This window comes from Podarcis bocagei (genome assembly GCF_964188305.1).
Source record: "Podarcis bocagei genome assembly, chromosome: 7".
NCBI lineage: Eukaryota > Metazoa > Chordata > Lepidosauria > Squamata > Lacertidae > Podarcis > Podarcis bocagei.
Window position 1 is genome coordinate 6112842 of NC_138132.1, and position 15440 is coordinate 6128281.

A 15440-nucleotide genomic window follows, 5' to 3' on the forward strand; every position below is an offset into this window, starting at 1 on the left:
TTCTTCCACGCAGCTCTCACGCCTCGGCCACACTCCCTGGCAACGTGGGCTCTGCTAACCACCACCCAGCTTGGGCAGAGTTGCATCGCTTCCCTTTCCCGCTGGCGGCGGGGGTTTCCTTGCACCCCCCTCCCGCCCCATAGCTTCTTTCTGTGGGTCCTGAGGGCTCATTTCTCTCTTCCCACAACCTCCCCCCCCACCCCGCACCAGCGCTGCCCCTCCCCTTCTCTCCTCCTCCTCCTTTCACCAGAGGCGGGCTCGCTCTCCATCTCTCTCTTGTCTCTGGCTCCGAGGAAGGGACACTCTCCGGCTGGTGGGGGCAGCGACCAGGATCTGGGGGCTCTCGGGCTTCCACCGCCCCCCTTCGTGTTAGGCACGGCTCCCAGCCCTCGCACACGGCGCCCAGCCCTGCTGAAGAACAACGTGGGAAGGAGGGCGGCGGGCAGAGAGCGCGAGAGAAAGACCATGGCGAGGAAGTGACCGGCTTGGCTCAGCCACAGCTGTGGGTTCTCTCTGAGAGGAGGCGCAGAGGAAGGTAGGTGCTGGGGCGACGTGGGGGGTCCTTTTCCGCTCGCGGGGCAGAGGATCGTGTGTGCGTGCGTGTGCGTGTCGGGGTAACAGAGAGAGGGGTTCCTGTTCCTTCATTTCCTCCCCGCCACCCACCTACCCAAATCCCCTTTTCCTGCTTGGATTAATCCGATGGCGGGGGAGTAGTGTGTGTTGGGGAGCTTCTGGGTCTCTGGGTGATCCGCTGTCGATCAGGATCGGGACCACGGGCTGTCTTGAGCCTTCCCTCCCTCCCTGCTCCCGTTTACTTCTTACTCTCTCTGTCGTTCTTCATCGCCGCTGACTCTCGGGTCCCTTCGCGTTCCTTCCTCTCCGGGCACCGCGCGCCAGACACTTGCAAATTTGAGCCACATCCTGGTGCCGGTCAGCGATCGCCACATGATCGCACCCTCGGGGGCGGGTGGGGGCCGCGAGGCTCCGGCCTCCTGAGGGCATTCCCCACCACCTACCAATTGTAGATCCGGTTGTGCTGACACCATTGGGATAAAGAGAGATGGAGAGAGAGACCTCTTTGCCTCGCCCTGGAAACGTGTGCCGTTTTAGCCGTGCTTAGCTAAAATACGGCGTCGAGGTGTGATTAATTCCTCCACCCGCTATGAAAAATATATATGAAAAGAAATGAAAATCCAGCTCCAAAATTCCTACTCACTTTAAAAAAATTAAAACCTGGTACCATGGTGTCAAGGTCCCTACCCGCCTTTTTAAAAAAACAATTAAAAATATTGTACCAAGATTCCTTTCTGTAATTGAATTCTCAATAATATTATGATTATTTTTTAAAAAAATATCCATCCCACACTTTTTCCCTCCATCCTTCTTTACGTCCCCCATCTCACATATCTTTCTAGCTAGGACAGTTGCTATAGACACCACCTTCAGTTTTGAAGGATCTCAGAAGATAATTCGCCGCTGCCACCACCTCGCTTTTGCAGAGACATGCCTGCGTTACCCACTCCTCCACCCCCAAACTTTTTTTTAATTAAAAAAAAAATTATGATAAATAAGAATTATTTCTGGTTGCCGTTCAATATACTCTGACAGAGTGGAATAGGCGCGCGTGCGTCCCCACTCCCCGGTTCAGTCTAGTTCAGTCTGAGTTATTTGGACTCCACAATGGCCACATCCTGGACTAAGAGAAACCAGCGCCGGGTTGGGAGAGGAGGCTGGATCCTGCACATAAACAAACTGAATTTTCGCCTGACCAAAAGTAGTCAGTGCAGTTCCGAGGGGAGCAAGCCCCTTTCCCCTCTGGTTCAGCAACCATATTGAGCCATAAGTGTCTCAACACACCCTAAAAACCATCAGTTGTTTATATGTTTCAGATTCCAAACCTGGGAGACGAGAGGAGATTTCCCCCTCCCCAGAAAACAATTCACATCAAATACGCAACTGCCCGGATCCCAAAATCAGGGGGACTTTCCCTCCTCAACTCCCTCCCCACATTAAGAAGGGGGGGACACTTTCCAAATGACAGAAGTGAGACGTGTAGGTGCCTTAAAGCGGGTATGGATTTGATGCTCTCCTGTGCTGTGCTGTGCATCTCCAGATGTGACATAATTTTTTTGCCTGCTCCATTTCCCACCGTCTCCCATCCCCAACTTGGAGGCAACTTGTTGGAGGCAGAGTCCATCACCCTGGGATGTCCCCTGGCAAGGACTGTCTCCCTAGGAGATATTTGTTTGAGATGGAGAGGATAATATATAATGATAATAACACAGTAATAACAAAAATGCGCACCTCTTGGCTTGTCTCATGGCCCTGGCATGCCAATTCCAGCCCCGCAGCCATTTTGCCAGCCTCATGAGTTGTCTTGTAGGGTAGACCAAGCGCTGGGGGAGGTGGGGGGGGGCTGAAAGGACCTGGACGCAAACTTGTTCTTATTATAGCGCTTGTAACTATTGTGTCTGGTGGTGTCATGGTTTCGGTTGCCGGATGCAAGATCTGGGTTGGCTGACTGAGTGGCTTGCACTTACAGCAGTTCTCAACCTGTGGGTCCCCAGATGTTGTTGGACTACAACTCCCATCATCCCTGTGCTCTGGCCTTGCTAGTGAGGGGTGATGGGAGTTGTAGTTCAACAACATCTGGGGACCCACAGGTGGAGAAAGGCTGCAGCTAGGAGGTCCCTGAATCTGAGAGAGTCAGAGAAGGTGACTGGAGGACTCATTCCCATGGCCTCTAGCCTTCTGAGGGGCTCTGTGCAGTTGTGTGTGTGTGTTAGTGTTATTATTGTTGGGGTGGTGGTCTTAATGGCAGAGCAGGAGACCCCGCCAATGCCCAGCCCCATGATGTTCTGCTGCTTGCCTTGCTCAGTTTCCCCACCTGCAAAATGGGCACAATAGGGAGAGGATTCCTTCTCCCTCTTTTGATCGATTCTGCTTATTTCTTGCTCCGTGTTTAGAATCTAGATGTTGAGATGGCTGGTCCAGAAAAGCTTGGGTGTAAGTTCCCTCCTCCAGATTAAGCACAAGAGAATGATGAAAGCTGTGGGCCTCTAATCCCAGTTCAAATCTTAGCTCTGCTGTGAAACTCACCAGGAGTCAGGTCAGCTTGCAAGATCTAGTATCTGGGTGATGGTACAGAGCTCCCTCACAGGGTTGTTGTGAAGGGCAGAATACTAGTGAACATAATTTATGAAAACATCTCCTAGAGGTGCGGCGAGACTATTTCATCTCTCTCCCTAACAAGCCGTTGATGGCAGGCAGAACGTGTCAGCCTGCTTTTCATCTTTTAAGGTATCTGTTAATACAGTATTTTATTCAAACCTGTGCATTGACTGGAGATATGTGTGTGTGTGCATACCAGGCAGGTTATAGCAGTGCATGAACCAAAAATTCACCAGGTAGATCTCCTGCATTTCATGGGTCGAGGGGGAAAAACTACACCTCTTGAATTTGCACCGCTGGTGAAGGCAAAGGAATAATTTTGTTGGTGGCGGCAGGAAAGAGAAGCATCTGCTTTAACTGGGATTTCTGTTCAACATTTCACACTCCTCTTAAACAGCAGACAGTTACCGTACTTGTTGCTTGTCTTTCTAAACTAAAAAGCACAAGTTGAGGTTGCATCATTGTACCAGCAGGTCCTGGGACGCTGCTCAAAGCCTAGGAGACATTTGTGGGTGCAAACGTGTGACAAGGTGTATGTTTTATTGGGGTGGGGGAGAGAGGAATGACTCTTATTCAGCACCGAGGGCCAAATCAGAAATAGACTGTGAATCAGAGGGCCACTGCTAATTCTAGCTGCCAATCATCCTTGCAAACATTCATTTGGGCTGCAATTCACTCTTGCAGCCTTGACAGGTGTCAAAATGCCACCGTTCCTTGCAGTGCCGTTTTTATTCCACAACTGGGAGAAAACCAAGCTACCTCGGAGGCAGCAGCAATGATGGGGAGGGCGAACTCACGGGGCTAGGAACTGTGCAGAGGACATGGGCTTCTGGACAATCTCTCTAACTCTAATTCTGCACGAGCCAGAGTTGTGTTCCACTATTTGAAATAATAAGGGACATGGGTGGTGCTGTGGGTTAAACCACAGAGCCTAGGGCTTGCCGATCAGAAGGTCGGCGGTTCGAATCCCCGCGATGGGGTGAGTTCCGTTGTTCGGTCCCTGCTCCTACCAACCTAGCAGTTCGAAAGCATGTCAACGTGCAAGTAGATAAATAGGTACCACTGCAGCGGGAAGGTAAACGGCATTTCCATGTGTTGCTCTGGTTTCACCAGAAGCGGCTTAGTCATGCTGGCTACATGATCCAGAAAAACTGTCTGCGGACAAACGCTGTCTCCCTCGGCCTATGGAGTGAGATGAGCGGGCAACTCCAGAGTCGTCCGTGACTGGACCTCATGGTCAGGAGTACCTTTACCTTTACCTTTTCTTTGAAATAATTGATGGGGCAAAAAGTTCAGTAAGCTCTAGAGTAAAATGTTGACTTCTCCTAATGATTTTGCTCTCTCCATCCCCTCTGTGAAAATATGGCTGTCATGCAACCATATAGCACAAAACAATGCAACCATGTGCACCAGATCCTTTTTAAAAAAGTGTTTTTTCAAAAATAAAATAAAAATTATACTTCATAGCGGCCTGGTTTCTGAACCGTCTTCAGAGGCAGCCCTACGTATAACGTGTTGCAGTAATCTAACCTAGAGATTACCAAAGCATAGATGACGGAAGGCAAACTATCCCTGTCCATATAGTTGGGCCACCAGCCGAAGCTGATGGATGGTACTCTGTGCCATTGACACCACTTGAGACTCAAGCAACAGCGAAAAATTCAGAAGTATCCCCCAAGCTACCAGGTCCTTCAGAGGAAGTGGAACCCCATCAGGAGCAGGCAACCTCCCAGCCGTCCGGTCTATGGAACTGCCCACCAACAGAGCCTCAGCCTTATCTGGATAGAGCTTCAGTTTTTTGGCTCCCATCCAGGCCATTATCAAGGCAAGACAAAGGTCCAGCACATCCACTGCCAAACCTGAAGATGTAAAGGAAAACTGGAGCTGTGTGTCATCAGCTTATTACCGACAATGGAAACCCACTCAGTGGTTTCATGTAGATGTTAAACAGCATAGGGGATAAAATTGAACCACGAAGAGCCCCACAGTGAAGGACCCATGGGGCCAAAGCATCACCCTGTGGAAATGACCATCCAAATAGGACCAGAACTACTGCAAAGCGCTGCCAGCCGCAACTCGGACAGCCACTCCAGAAGGAGACCATGGCTGATGGTAACGAAAGCCCCTGAGAGATCAATGAGAATTTATAGCAACACATTCCACCTCTCTCTCTCCCGACAGAGATCATCATACCAAAGCAGTCTCCATGCCCAAACCAGGCCTGTACCCCCGATTGAAATGCATCTAGAAAATCAGTTTCCTCCAAGAGTGCCCGGATCTGGTCCACGACCACCCGCTCAAGAACCTTGCCCAAGAAGGGAAGATTGCCATCTTTGATTTTCCAAATCCAGGGAGGATTTCTTGAGGAGTGATTCTGCCATGGCCTCCTTCATGCAGGCAGGAACCACCCCCTCCTGCAAAATGTTGAGGATTTTGGCCTCAAAATGCTTTGCAAACGAGTTACAGTGAACTACTCTTGGTTCTACCTCTGGGCCTCTTATGTACTGAAGTTCTCACCCTGGGCCAGCAGGGGGATACTGTAGATAGTTATGCAAATGAAGGATCGAAAGTGACGTTCAGTGATTGGATAGTTACAGAAAATGGTTACTGTTGCGTTCTAGTGGAGCTCTATATAAGCAGGCTGGCTGAACCCTTCAGTTCAGTTCTGTTCTGGCCTCTGAATAAACAAGAGCTGTTGAAGAATCGCTGTGTTGTCTGATATGTTCACCCACAACTTAACAGGGCCAGACTGTAAGAGACCCCACACTACCTGGAAAAGCTCTGCCAGACAGCACATTGAGGGCACACTCTTTCCTTCTTTGCTGCCTTCGCTGCCACTAGGTAGGCTCGATGATGAGCCCTCAACACTGTGCAATTGCATTACACCCGAGCTTCCCTCTACTCGCGTCCGAGCTGTCTCCCAGCTTGTTTCCTCACTGTAAGCTCTAGTATACCAGGAAGCCAAACTGGCTCCACAAAGTGGGAGAGGGCACTCAGGGGGCAGCGACCCTGGCCAATGAGATGTTCCAGAGATCAGCAAGGGCTTTCACAGGAGTGCCAGTCATATCAGCTGGAAAATGCGTTGTCAGTTTAAGGAGCACACTCCACGAGGCATGTTTATGACCCATCAGCTGCAGTGGCTCTGAAAAACGATCGGACAAATTTGTTTAAGCAGCTGCCGGCTATGGAAGAGATATGGAACCTCCATATTCAAGAGCAGTATACCAGGTTGACCTTTTAAAACCCTGTTTGTGAGTACCTCGATGGACGACTGCTGCAAATGGGCTAGATCCAGTATGTGACTTTTTATAATAATACAGTCATACCTCAGGTTACAGCTGCTTCAGGTTGCATTTTTTCGGGTTGCGGACTGCCGAAACCTGCAAGTACCGGAACGGGTTACTTCCAGGTTTCGGCTGTCACGCATGTGCAGACATGATAAATCACCCCTTGCGCATGCGCAGAAGCACCAAATCACAACATGCATGTGTGCAGATGCGGGTTGCAAACGCTGTGGGTTGCAAATGTGCATCCTGCACGGATCATGTTCACAACCCGAGCGTCCACTGTAACTTTATTGTCAATGTGCAACCTGTGTACAATGAAATTAACCAAGCCTCCCCCCCCCACAAACACTCAATCTCATTGCACTCTGTGTGCTTGTCGCACAACACACCAACCCCGAAAGTCAGTGGTACTATATTATTTTCCGTTCAGCAGCCTAACATCCCACGGATAGAAACTGTTTTTTAGCCTGTTGGTACGACTGATTATACTTCTATATCTCCTGCCCGAGGGTAGAAGATGAAAGAGGTGCTGGCCAGGGTGTGAATCATCCCTGAGAATTTTTCTCGCTCTCCTAAGGCAACAGTCCCTTGCGATGTCATCTAGCGGGCTCAGGGGACAGCCCATGATATCATGCGCTGTGTTCACCACCCTCTGTGGAGACTTTCTGTCCGTGGCTGTCAAGCCAACGTACCACACTGTGATACAATATGTGGACCAGTAGAAGGAGGTCTTTTCTTAAACATTCCCAGGAGACTCTTGAAATAAGTGTGCAATGAATTGGGTTTGGGGGTGGGAATTCTAATGGGAATTCTGTTCATCTCTGTCCATGCTCAGAGGTAGGAGCACATGCAGGCAGGCACCTAGATCATTTGGCTCCGCATGGCAGGCACATGCCAAACGTGGAAGAGCGACCCATGCTGCGTGCGAGATTTTTCCTGCCAAAATCCAAATCTGATACACCGCATGTCCTAGTAACAAGTCGCAATCTGCTACAGAACAGCAGATGCGTATGTGTGAGAGTTGCCTCAGAGGAGGCGTGAAATAAATCTCTTTCATGCCTCCCCCTCCTGCAGCCCAGAGGAGAGAGGGGGAGGGGAGGGAGAGAGAGAGAGGTGATCCTCTATCCACCTTGCACCCATGTAATATTTAGTGCCGCCACCCCAAGGCCCATCTGGCTCTCACCCATTCCCCCAAGCTATAAATACCGTGCTCTCATAATCTCTCCTCCTGCGTCAATGCCTGAGGCTTCCTTAATCATGCTTTTGCGATCCCCCCCCCCAGTTTCTCTCCCAGTTGCTGCTAATGAAGTACCTCAGAACTGGCAGGGTCAGTCGCAACCTGAGAAAGGTTTATGGCCACCGTTGCCTTGCAGTCTCTGATCCAATTTGCCACCTTCCTTGGTGGAAGCAGAGACTAGGACGCTCAGGTGAAAAAGAAGGAAAGAGGGAAGTTTCCCTCTTGGAAATCTGGACTCCCTCTGTCAGTGCTAGAGTAGTGGAATATGGAACGTCTCTTGTTCTTCGGTTCTGAAGTCCCCTCGCTTTATATTGTTGTGTGCACCCCAGTTTCTGAGCATTGAGAGACTCCGGGGTTCCAGCGCTTACAAAGGATGAAGTGGATCACAGCATCAACCTTCCAACAGTTCTTGCTTCCCCATTAAGTTTCCAGGGAAGTCCTAAGCCACAGCTTTGAGTCCGGCAGAGAGCAGAACATGTCTCTGTCTCTCCATCTTAACTCAGGCACACCTCACTGCCAGTTCCTCCTCCAGGAAACACAACCCCCCACTTCTGACACCAATGTTGTGTGCACCCCAATCTCAGAGTGGCGAGAGACTCCAACGTTGCCTGCACTTACCTAGGGTTCGGCCAACTTGGAATGAAGGTCAATGGACACTGTGATATCTTTAGGATATAGGGTTTTATTTACACAGGTATACAACCTGAGCATAGGATGGGAGAGGCTCACAGCACTGACACCCCAACAGATCTTACCTCCTCACTCAGTTGCCAGGGAAGCCCCAAGCTACCACTTTGGGTCCAGCACAAAGCAAAACACAACTCTGTGCCCTCAGCTTCCACCAGTAGCCAAAACTCAAACATCAACCTCTGGCTATGGTTCTTCTACCTTACAAGGTGATGTCGCTTCCAAGTGGATAAGGGAAGTTTCCCTGGCTTGTCTCTATGGCAACAGGGCAACCTTTTTGGATATGTAAATGGGTGTACTTGGCTGGCAAAGTCCACTACCTTAACAAAGAAACTGGTTGAGCTGGTATCCTCTTATTGCTTACATAGGACTCCAGGTTTGGAAGAGACCTACGAGTGTCATCCAAACTGACACCCCACCCCAAGTATGTTTGTTTATGAACCATCATCAATGGATGTGTCTCTTTGAAGCTTGCATGGACCGAAAGGGTGTGGTCTGCAGGTTATGGGTGCATGGATCATTTAGTTTTGGTGTCTCCCATTTTCTCCATTTTCTATGACTTTTTTTAAAAAAAAATAAGTCCTTGTAAAATGCCATCAGTATTCTAGTGTGAATTTCTCCTAGCGCACATATCTTTGCATGGCATTTTGCACGCACACACCCTGTAGATGGACAGAACGGCAGCACAAAATTCAGAGGCATGTAAATTTCAAAGGACAACTGTGTTTCAGTTTGCATCTTGTTTCCGGAAGGTGCTGCTTAGGTAGGAAAGGTGCCTGAAAATTGAACTGAATTGAATCTCTCTCCCTTACTGGGAAGACTCCCCGCCTGGGTGGAGCCCAGCAGGTCGGAGTCTGGTTAGTGCCTGGATGAGGGACTGTCTGGGAGTCACATCTATGCCAACTTGCATACAAAAGTGCAAAAATCGGAGCATGGACCCCAAGCATTTGCTGGGAGCCGCTCTGCATTCTAGGGAGGCTGACGCCGGCAGTCTGTGTCCTGCGCTTTGGAATCTGACATCCTCTGTGCCATTTTGCAAGCGATCCTGGGACACAGGTTTGCAGGGCACAGGGTGGCAAAGCACCTGGGCCTGTCCTTGGCCGTGAAAATGCATCTGTTTCTCCAAACGCGGAACAACACCCTGCTGAGTTAGAAGGTATCACACTGCGCACCTCTCTAATGAGGCTTTGCTGATTCGCAATCCCCTTTGGACACCAGTCTGCAAATTAGCGAGAAAAAGATCCATTTAATTTTGCCTAATTTACCCCCTCCCTCGCCCCCCACCCCTTTGTTGTGAGTCAAATCTGCGTTAATCTCTCGCTGCCTCCTTTTCTGAAATGGAACGCGGCTCACTAGGTAAGCCCTTCTCTTTCTGCTGGACAATGCTGTAGGGCTTGGTAATTCTCCTTTATCTAGTACGTTTCCGAGCACAAATCAAAGTGTTGGTGCTGACCTTTAAAGCCCTAAACGGCCTTGACTCAGTATACCTGAAGGAGCGTCTCCACCCCCATCGTTCAGCCCGGACATTGAGATCCAGCGCCGAGGGCCTTCTGGCGGTTCCCTCATTGTGAGAAGTGAGGTTACAGGGAACCAGACAGATGGCCTTCTCGGTAGTGGCACCCGCCCTCTGGAACGCCCTCCCACCAGGTGTAAAGGGAATAAGCAGCTATCTTATCTTTAAAAGACATCTGAAGGCAGCCCTGTTTAGGGAAGTTTTTAGTATTTAATGCTGTATTGTTTTTAACACTCGATTGGGAGCTGCCCAGAGTGGCTGGGGAAACTCAGCCAGATGAGTGGGGTATAAATATTAACAACAACAACAACAACAACAACAACAACAACAACAACAATAATAATTTTATTTTGTATTATTATTATTATTATTATTATTATTATTATTATTATTATTATTATTATTATTATTAATCCATAAACCCCGGGAGCTGTGTCTTCTGGGCTCCAGGAGCAAATCTCGATAGAAGCTGCAGCCCTGGCAGCTTGCAATCACTCCCAAAAATATCAAGAAGAAAATGTGTGGCAGGGGGTGAGGAGGCTTAGAACTTTAGGCTGATTGTGGCTGCAAACTCTTATCTGGCCCCTGGGACGCCCCTTCCCTAACCACACCCCCACCAGCCCTGCTCTGCACCCACCTTGATTGGTTTTGCCTGGCTGGAATTTGTCCATGACCTCTGAGAATGCATCTTCATTTTTTTACTCAGTTAAGGGTATTGTACTTTCTTTCTTTCTTTTTTTTGCACAGTTAAGTGTTTCTCTCTCTGTGCTAACTAGGTAAACTTTGCTTCAGTTTCCCACCCACTTTGTCCTCTGACCTGGTGTTATGTATTGAGTTGAATAGGATCCAAAAGGCAGCAGTCTGATTGGTCCTAGAACAATAGGGTCCAGCAGTCTGATTGGTCCACAGGAGCCACCCAATCCAGTTCCAGGTGGAAGTGAATCTGCAACCTGATTGGCCTACAGGTGAATCCCAGAATTAGCCAATCACATGGGGCCCATTGTGTAAATAGTGTATATAAAGCAGACATTCTGGGGGAACTTCCATTCCTCTTCACCACTATGAGCTGAAGAAAGAGCATGAAATCCACTCTCGACTCCGAGTATATTTCACCTGGCATGTGGCCCCTGGAATTTTCCCCGGAATAGAATGTGGCCCCCTGTTGAAAAGGGTACCCCGTCTCTGGTTGGTCTACAGCTGTGCTGCTGCCTGGGGCCTCATGGGAACTGTAGTCCAGAACTGGGCTCAAGTGGCGAAAGGCTGACCTAAAGAACACCGGCATGGCCGTTGGAGAGAGGAATGATGGGAATTGTAGTCTAACAGCATCTGGTGGGCCACAGGTTCCCCATCCCATAATCTACAGAGGCCCTCTTCTGAGTATTACCACCACCTGACGAATGCTCTCCCGAGAGAGACTCTCCTGGTGCCTATTTTAACACATTTTCAGTGCCAAGGGAATACTTGGTGAAATAAATCACCCCAGGCCTTTTAAGACCTTTGAACACCCGGTTTAGTTATTTATTTAGCATGATGTTGTTTTGTTCTCTGCACATTGATGGTGATTGGTTGGTTTCCAGCTATTCTGGGATGCGTGTGGCTGCGCTCTGCTGATGGATTCGCAGAATCGGTTGCTGATGGGCTGAGAGTCCCAGGTGTTTGTTGCATGTTGGGCTAGATATTGTATTGCTGAATTCTTCCTGGCTTGGATTTTATTGGTTTTCTTGTTTGAGTTGCCGACTTCATTGCGTGTTTAATTTTGTTCCACGCTATCATTGCCTGTCGCCGAGAATATATATCTTTTCTTTATTTATTGGGTGACTAATAAAATGGGAGTAGCAAGGAAATATATAAAATTTCACGGCTGGTGCCGGTGCTCGATGGATCTCGCATCCCCTGGATATATCCTGTCTGTTTAAAAGGCCAGCCTGATCCTTCTGTGTTTAGAACGGCTTTATAGAATCAGATAATTGTACGTATGGAAGGGACCCTGCCATCTACACATTTAAAGCACATTCAAATAATTCTGGGAACCGTAGTATCGCCGAAGAACTGATGCTTTTGAACTATGGTGCTGGAGGAGACTCTTGAGAGTCCCATGGACTGCAAGAAGATCAAACCACTCCATCCTGGAGGAAATCAGCCCTGAGTGCTCACTGGAAGGACAGATCGTGAAGCTGAGGCTCCAAGACTTTGGCCACCTCATGAGAAGAGAAGACTCCCTGGAAAAGACCCTGATGCTGGGAAAGATGGAGGGGACAAGGAGAAGGGGACGACAGAGGACGAGATGGTGGGACAGTGTTCTCGAAGCTACCAGCATGAGTTTGACCAAACTGCGGGAGGCAGTGGAAGACAGGAGGGCCTGGTGTGCTCTGGTCCAGGGGGTCACAAAGAGTCAGACACGACTAAACGACAAATGATTCCCCAGCACCCTCAACAAACTACAGTTCCCAGGATTCTTTTGGGGTGGGGGGAAAGCGTGCTTTAAATGCTTGGCGAGAGAAAGAAAAGCAAAGCCAACGGTGCTGTGGAGTCCCCCAGAAACAAGTCCACCTAATTGAGCCAGGATTCCCTGGTCAGGCAGGGCTCGCCCGCCGCAGAGCTGTTTCTCCTTCAGATGCTAATCGTGATGGATTTTCCAGGTTCCTCGCTCTTCTCTTCTGGCAGTGCCGGGAGTGATTCTCTTGTCAGATCGATGCTTCGTTCTACATACGTGATGAGCAGGTTCATTAGGGCAGGATTCACCCTGCTGGCCATGTAGCTGTAGAAGATGGTGAAGGAATAGAAGATGCAGGGAATCCCACTGTCAAAGGCAGGGGCTTGGGAGAGGCGTCCGTCTGCAAACGAGGAAGCCCACCAGGACACAAGCTTGCGGCGAGGAGAGCAGAGCACTTTGGACTGAACTGCAAGTTGGGCACTTTGCTTCTGGTACTATTGCTGCCACTAGTAATAATAATAATAATAATAACAATAATAACGCTTAGCATCTATTTGGTTAGCAATGTCTAGGCAACACGATGGCCACATGTACATATGCAATAGACAATCTTTGTAGAAGTCCTTCAAACCCTAACAAGTACAAAATGAAATCTTTCGTTTCAACGTCTCTGAAAATCTTTAAATGAAGCGAGGGACCAGACTTCGTAGGATGAAAGACAAGCTGTGAAGCTTTGTGTATTCGGCACATATGATGTCCAACGCTGAACAGTGACTACTGTTTCGTAGAATTCTTCGTCAGCGTGGTGGGAGGATGCAGAATTGCTTCATAAACCCATCTTATTTCGAATGAGTGTATGTAAATGAAAATATCGAATGCTGTGGAACAGTGCTCATGTAATAATGTAGTCACTGCATATATTTGGAGCATTAGCAGGCCGACCCAAGTATCCCTTTTTTCCAGGGACAGCTCTGGGTTTACAGAAGCCACCCCAGTTTCTGATCCAATCCCGGAAAGTTCCACTTTTCCTTAGGATGTCCTTATTTTCATAGGAGAAATACTGGAGGGTATATGGCAGGACATTGGAGGGTATGGAGTTTTCTGATCCCCAAGCCATCTGAATCATAGAATCATAGAATCCTAGAGTTGGAAGAGACCACAAGGGCCATCGAGTCCAACCCCCTGCCAAGCAGGAAACACCATCAGAGCACTCCTGACATATGGTTGTCAAGCCTCTGCTTAAAGACCTCCAAAGGAGGAGACTCCACCACACTCCTTGGCAGCAAATTCCACTGTCGAACAGCTCTTACTGTCAGGAAGTTCTTCCTAATGTTTAGGTGGAATCTTCTTTCTTGTACTTTGGATCCATTGCTCTGTGTCCGCTTCTCTGGAGCAGCAGAAAACAACCTTTCTCCCTCCTCTATGTGACATCCTTTTATATATTTGAACATGGCTATCATATCACCCCTTAACCTCCTCTTCTCCAGGCTAAACATGCCCAGCTCCCTTAGCCAAAGGGTTGCTGAAGGCAACCCTGCCTAGGGAAGTGTTTTTGTTTTTTTTTAATTATATTTTTATATATGTTGGGTGCTGCCCAATGGGGAGGGTATAAACAGTGAAATCATTATGATTATGGAATAAAGGTAAAGGTAAAGGGACCCCTGACTATTAGGTCCAGTCGTGGCCGACTCTGGGGTTGTGGCGCTCATCTCGCTTTATTGGCTGAGGGAGCCAGCATACAGCTTCCGGGTCATGTGGCCAGCAGGACTAAGCCGCTTCTGGCGAATCAGAGCAGCGCACGGAAACGCCGTTTACCTTCCTGCCGGAGCGGTACCTATTTATCTACTTGCACTTTGACATGCTTTTGAACTGCTAGGTGGGCAGGAGCTGGGACCGAGCAACGGGAGCTCACCCCGTCACCGGGATTCGAACCGCCGACCTTCTGATCGGCAAGTCCCAGGCTCTGTGGTTTAACCCACAGTGCCACCCACGTCCCTTTGATTATGGAATAGAACATCCCTATTTTCACTGGAGAAATGTTGTGGGGGTGGGTTTATGTATTAGGAAGAGGAAAGTAAGCAGGGAGAGAGGAAAATAGGGAGAGGTTGATGGGGCTGCCTTGATAGTGGATCCCATTTAGAATAGAAAATAACTCCAGTATTTGCTGCACTGGCTGGCAGTGGATCTCCAGAGAGATCGCAGAGAGAGTTGTCTCTCAGTCTTACCTGCTGGGGATCAAACATGGTACCTTCTGCATGCAGATCACATGCTCTCCACATGGTGTTTCGCACAAACTCCAAGCTTGTCCTGCAAGGAGTATTTCCCTAAAGAACTTACTGTTTATTTACGTAAGGCCTTTAGATATGTTGCATTTGCTAACACACACACACACACACACACACACACTGCTATGAACTGGCAAGGACTTAGAGCAGGGGTCAGCAAACTTTTTCAGCAGGGGGCCGGTCCACTGTCCCTCAGACCTTGTGGGGGGCGTGACTATATATATATATATATATATATATATATATATATATATATATATATATTTGCTTTCGTAGATTTTCACGGGTACAGGAATGCAGGTTTTGGTGTCTTCGGGTGTCTTCCCGTGTAAGAGTTGGGGTGTCTAGGCGACGTTTCGACGAGGTCTCACTCGTCATCTTCAGGCTGGTGCTTTCGGCTTCTTGTTACTGGAACAGAGCTCTGTTCCAGTAACAAGAAGCCGAAAGCACCAGCCTGAAGATGACGAGTGAGACCTCGTCGAAACGTCGCCTAGACACCCCAACTCTTACACGGGAAGACACCCGAAGACACCAAAACCTGCATATATATATATATATATATATATATATATATATATATATATATATGTATGTATATATATATTGGGGGGGGGGAATGAACGAATTCCTATGCCCCAAAAACAACCCAGAGATGCATTTTAAATAAAAGCACGCATTCTACTCATGTAAAAACACGCTGATTCCTGGACCGTCCGCAGGCCGGATTGAGATTGAGAAGGCGATTGGGCCGTATCTGGCCCCCGGGTCTTAGTTTGCCTACCCATGACTTAGAGAACAAATTTGACATCTTGTTCTAGCAAACCAC

At 48.6% G+C, this 15440-nt stretch overlaps 1 protein-coding gene across 1 annotated transcript in view; it reads left to right on the forward strand.

The window, feature by feature from the left end:
- Positions 1-229: 229 nt before the first annotated feature.
- The window catches only part of SLC8A2 (solute carrier family 8 member A2), a 135840-nt gene continuing 120629 nt past the window's right edge, over positions 230-15440 (forward strand). The window contains exon 1 of the mRNA XM_081200214.1: positions 230-535. The gene's annotated coding sequence lies outside the window, so the exon portion shown is untranslated. The remainder of the gene's footprint in view (positions 536-15440) is intronic.